The sequence below is a fragment of the Rhinolophus sinicus genome, linkage group LG13, assembly GCF_036562045.2.
Source record: "Rhinolophus sinicus isolate RSC01 linkage group LG13, ASM3656204v1, whole genome shotgun sequence".
Lineage (NCBI taxonomy): Eukaryota > Metazoa > Chordata > Mammalia > Chiroptera > Rhinolophidae > Rhinolophus > Rhinolophus sinicus.
Genome location: NC_133762.1, coordinates 28,613,196 through 28,619,195, shown reverse-complemented (window position 1 = coordinate 28,619,195; position 6,000 = coordinate 28,613,196).

Genomic DNA, 6,000 nt, shown 5'->3' with positions numbered 1-6,000 from the left:
AGATCAAACAACAATTGTGCGAAAGTGGACATCTTGGAGGTAAGGCACAATAGAAAGGGCAACCCAGGAGGGCACCGTGGAGAAGAAGAATGTCCAGGCAGCCTGGCTGGTGTTGATGCCAATAAGAAGGAATCAAGTTCTCCTTTTACCTCAAGCCGTATGGTTGTAGAGCATCTGATTCTAGGAGTTTCATCGAGTTCTATCCATGGATTGGAGAAGGAGGAAGACAGAAAGTAGAACTGACTTGAGTTTTTTCCCAAGGGATTTCAGTGTTAGAGCCGTAGGGATTATAAAAATTGGATTGATGTCAGGAGTGTCAGAAAATTCCTTTGCTGGTGTGGACTTGTGTGTGTGTGTGTGTGTGTGTGTGTGTGTGTGTGTGTGTGTGTATTAGATGAGTTTCAACTCTATTTAACACATATGTACAGGACTACCGTGTTACATTCCATGGATACAGAGAAACAGAGGCCATCATTCCCATGCTTAAGAAACTCCCATTCTACTTTTTAAAATTAATTTGCTTGACTCAAATTACAATGGACATGTATGAAATACTTAGGGTAAATGGGGCAAATTCCCAGTTATGGATAAGGGCTGTACTGGACTTCAAGAAGACTGACATTACTCCTTCTTTCCCTCCAATATCGTCGTCACTGCTCCTGCTCTAACCACCTACCTCCATGGTCTAGTAAGACCAGGTGAGTCTGAGTCAGTAACCCAAAGGGTGGGGGAGTTGGGTGGGAGAGGACACAGACTGATGGGGGAAAAGAAGATCTTCTGCCAGATGAGGCATTTTAAGCCTATCCTTCAGGATTAGGTGTAGAGTGTCAAAGCCCCTTTTAGCTTGTATGCTTGCAAAGACTCTGTAGAGATGAAAGTAAGGGCTCTGAGCGGTGTCCTTGGGGGAGCAGATGAGATGTCACTCCCAGTGACATGGGGAAGCATGTGGAGAGTCAGGAAATGGGATCTACTTAATATGAAGAAGGAATACTGGGATGGATGGAGGAAGCCTCGGGTCTTTCTTGCTTTCATATCTAAGGTGGTACAGCTACCTTGTTGTGCTTCTCCAACTGTTTACCTGAGTCATGGACCCAGGTGATAGTCTAGAATCATTGCCCCATATCACATAGACAGTGAAACTGATGCTTGGGGAACTCTCCCAGGGATCAGGTAGATTTACACAGGCTGATGAGCATTAGTAGGTCTGAATCTGTGAGGAAAAGAATGCCCACGGGGTAGTAGAAAAGAAAACCTGACTGTGGAATTCTCATGCACAGAGATCTGTAACTATCCTCCACTGTACGGCACCTGTGAGTTATTTTTGACCAGATTCTACTACAACACCTTGACATTTTTGTGTGAACCCTTCATATTCTCTGGCTGTTCAGGCAACAGAAACAACTTTAAACACAAATATCTCTGTGAAAAATATTGTCTTCCTAAAAAGTAAGTCTCTCAGCTCCTCACCCCACCTCAAATGACACCAAATATTAGGGGCCAGGGATTCTTTTTTTTTTTTTCAGGAAAAAGCAAGTGAGAGGTCGGGGTTGAGTAAGGAGACCAGAAATCATCCTTAAGTTGGGGACAGTCAGTCACAGGCACAGATTTCAATGTCTCAGGTCACTGAATCCAACAAAACTCTTTTGAAATTGTGAAAACCAAAGCCCAGAGAGATGAATGACTTGCCACGTTTACTCAGAAGAAGGACATGGATTCAGATGCCCTTGCTCTCCACCCAGCACTTCAGTACTACCATGGTGTCCTCAGGCCTTGGAGATCCAATCCAATCCCTCATTGTGGCATTAAAAGAGAAGCTGCGAGGGTGTCAGGAGAGCAGGGAAGATAAGCATCACAGTACAGCATGAATAGTGAGTGGCAAAACCAGAGCCTTGAGCACAAGATATCACGTTATTAATATGCATATCCTCAGAGTCTAGCACTATATTCGCTCACTAATATCTTGTGGGTAGATGTACGGATCAGGAGGGCTATTAGCATTAAAAACAGCCATGAAGTTCTGCTGAGATGTAAAGGACCCATTGAGTCTACCCATGACTATAACAATCACTAAATTTATTTATTACTCACAGGTTCAAAGATGATAGTGATGAAAAGGCTTAATATGACAGAAGGAAGAAACAAAGCAGGAATATTCTTTATGAAAAATTATACCAAAATTATTCGGAGTAAATAAACTGGACTGTGTCTGAATGTGTGTGTTTTTTTAATTTAGGATTCTTGCTCATTTCTTTGCCCAGATTTGCCTTTCATGCTGATTACATATATGAAATTTCAACTGAAAAATTCCTGTATGTCAGCCCTGGTCTAAAGACATTCATCTCTCCCATTCCAGATTCTTCCAACATAAACTGCAAATGACCTCTCTGAAAGCACCAACCTACCCATGTAATGAGTCAGTCTGTATAAAGGCAATCATTGTTGATATCTCATTGGCATGACCTGCCAAAATTTAATTTGTTCCTGTATTTTGTCACTGAACCCATTGGATTTCCATGTCAGTGGCACTAAAATAACCATGCTTAAATTATTTCATCTGCCTCAAATCAATGAGCATTCAACCCCCAACAATGCTCCTATTCTAGGAAAATGTCCCTGATGTCCCAAGTACCAGCAATATAGAAACTGTGACTTTAGAGTTGGGAGCTGCAAGTCTTGAGCCAAGATGAACCTCTGCAGTCAGAGTATGGAGGACCATTCCCCTTTCTCCTGACTGCTCTGTTCATATTCTCATCAAGGACTGGGCCTCACAAATGAGCCTAGTTATTTGAGCAGCCTGGGCCGGTATTCTAAGGGCATTCTAGCTCAATCCCAACAATGGCAACCCCTGGACTATGGGCAAAGCCTTGGAAAAATCTTGAGAACTAGTAGAAAGCATAGGTTAGAGATGTCACCCTAGCCCCTCACCTAAGAATTACTCTATAACAAAAAAAAAAAAAAAAAAAAGGACAAATGAAACAAGAAGATAGCTTCTGGGTATTTAGTCCAAGTCCACTATCCCCCTATATGGACCATTCTGAGTCCATATAAAACTTTGTTCTAGGGCTGACATCATAGATATAACCTACCTGGTGTCCATTTGTGGATTCTGAAGATTTTCTTCCCTCTGACTATTGTGAAACACTGTGTCATATACGAGGTTTGATAATTAAGTTCATGAACTTGTTGCAATGATGTTGCTAAGCTTTTTTTGATATCAGAGGGATTATTCATTATGAATTTGTACCAACTAGATAAACAGTTAACCAAGTTTACTATTTGCAAGTGCTGAAAAGGCTGTGCGAGAAAGTTAGACGAAAATGACCTGAACTTTTCACCAACAATTCAAGGCTCTTGCATCACAACAATGCCCCAGCTCACACGGCACTGTCTGTGAGGGAGTTTTGAGCCAGTAAACTAATAACTGTATTGGAACACCCTCCCTACTCACCTGATCTGGCCCTTCAATGACTTCTTTCTTTACCCAAAGATAAAGGAAATATTGAAAGGAAGACATTTTGATGATATTCAGGACATCAAGGGTAATATGTGACAGCTCTGATGGCCATTCCAGAAAAAGAGTTCCAAAATTGCTTTGAAGGGTGGACTAGGCACTGGCATTGGTGCATAGCTTTCCAAGGGGTCTGCTTCGAAGGTGACCTTAGTGATATTCAGCAATGAGGTATGTAGCACTTTTTCTAGGATTAGTTCGCGAACTTAATTGTCAAGCCTCATAAACAAATTTCAAGTATAACGTCTTTGAAAAGTCTTCCAGAACTATACTCTAGTATTCCAAAGAATGATTATAAGTAAAATACTCTTTGGAGACAAAAATTGAAGACTATGACTCCCCAAAATCTATTTAGCCTCAGGTTTTCAGAGTTCTTCTGAATGTTTGAATAATTGCCTGTTTCCTTCTCAGTCCTAAATCTGCCTCTAAGATAAAGGTACATGTGTGCTGTCTGTGGTGCTCAAGGAAGATACTCACAAGTTCCCACAAAGATCAGTGAAAAGGCACAGAGCCATGTGACATTTTCAGGCTTTCCCACAGAACTACATACCCTTTTACAAAACACTTCTACATAAAAGAAGTAACACAGGACATAAATCTAGAAACTCAAATGAGTTTCACATTAACTTCAAGTGAAATATTTTGAGGGTGTGATCACCAATGGAAGGGGGGTGAAGATGAGAAGATAAAACAAGGTCTTGGGATACACAGTAAAAACAGCATGAAAAGATTATGGTCCTAACTGGTCTCTTCCCTGACTTGTATCTTATCACTATAGCAACTGAAAAGGGGAAAATTGCATTATATATGACAGAAAAATTACAAATGATTTCGTTTCTGGTTCCAAGAGCCCCAAAGAGAAAGGATTCGGTGGAGCAGATCTTGGAAAGTGGCGCAAGTTTGGCCATCATTCAAGAGACACTCAATGCATTTTGCCCTCATGCGTGGGTGCAGAGCAGGACCGGAAAGAAGAGGTAAAGAAGGGGAAACCCCATGCTCATCATGCTCTGATCTTCCTCACCCAACACTCCCCTTCCATCTCCTACAGGGGAATAAACAGATCAGGAAAACACCTCTAATACTTCCTAAGTCTGGCCTTCACTGGATCTGATAGATCACTCCCTCCATGTCATTTCCATATTCAGCATCCTGACACCAGTCCCGTTCTGCCAGGGTCTCCTCATCAGCCTCATTCATGATCTGACCACTTCAAAACCTCTTTAATTCTATCTGCTGCCAGAAGAATTATCCTCAAGCATCATGTATATTTTTCAGGCCCTTGACCCAGGACATAAGCATCTGCGATTAAAATCTTCATTCCACCCAACATCCAAGTCCCCCACGTGTGTCCCATATTATTACTGTTTCCCATGGTGTCTCAATTTCACTCATCTTTTTATGAGTCTCATGGATTTTGAAAGGGGAAAGTGACCTAAAAGATCATCTAATCCATGCGAGATAGATTGAAATGTGAGATGACTTGAAATATGTTCCATAGTATCGTTTATGTCTTAGTATCTTGACTCTCAGATGGGAACTTTCTTCCATGCATGATGCAATCTTTCCTACTCCTTCATTAGCACCAATTGTAAGCAAGATACCATATGGGGCATGGAATAAGATAATGAACGAAGAGGGCTATACTCTCTCCTCATGGAATTGACAGTCTGGAGAGGAGACAGACAATCTAATAACCACTCAGGCATTTGATGACAATCTGTGATACATGCTTTACAAGAAAGGTATAGGGTGTTACTAGCAGGTGGAGGAGAACTTAATCTGTCCATAGATTCAGCAAATACTTTCCAGAGGAAGTGATATTTGAGCTGACATCTGAAGCATAATTAGGCACAGGGAGATGGGTATTCCCAACGGAGGGAACAATATGTGCAAACTTGAGGCAGGATAGAGCAGAACATATTCAAAGACTAGAATGTGCCCCCACAGAGCTGGGGGACACAGAGAAGATAGAAAGGTTACTAGGGTCTAGGTCATGTAGGACTTTGCATGTCAGAGAAAGAAGTCTGAACTTATTCCAACTGTGATGGATACGAATGGAAGGTTTAGAAAAGGAGAGTAATGTTTTTAAGAGACCATTCAGGAATTCCAGTTCTGATAACTGCAGAACAGCTAATAACCAAACTAACTATTCAAACGAACAGATAACAATTATCATATCTTGATAAAATGTAAAAACAAAAAACAAACAACAACAACAACAACAACAACAAAAACACTGTTTTAAGGCACTGGAGAGTGACCAAACTTCAGCAGAAACTGGATAGGATTTAATCCCTGACAGAAAAGAACCATACTGGAAGAAATCCATTTTATATGACTTTTCCTCTGAGGACAATCTCACATTCAACTTTCATGTGGCAAAGATCAAGCGGAAAGACACAGCCCTGTGTCCTGAGCAGTCAGGGGACAGTATTCAGGACAGACTACCAAAACAGCAGCATAATGACAGGAAATCCTGAGAGGAGAGAACC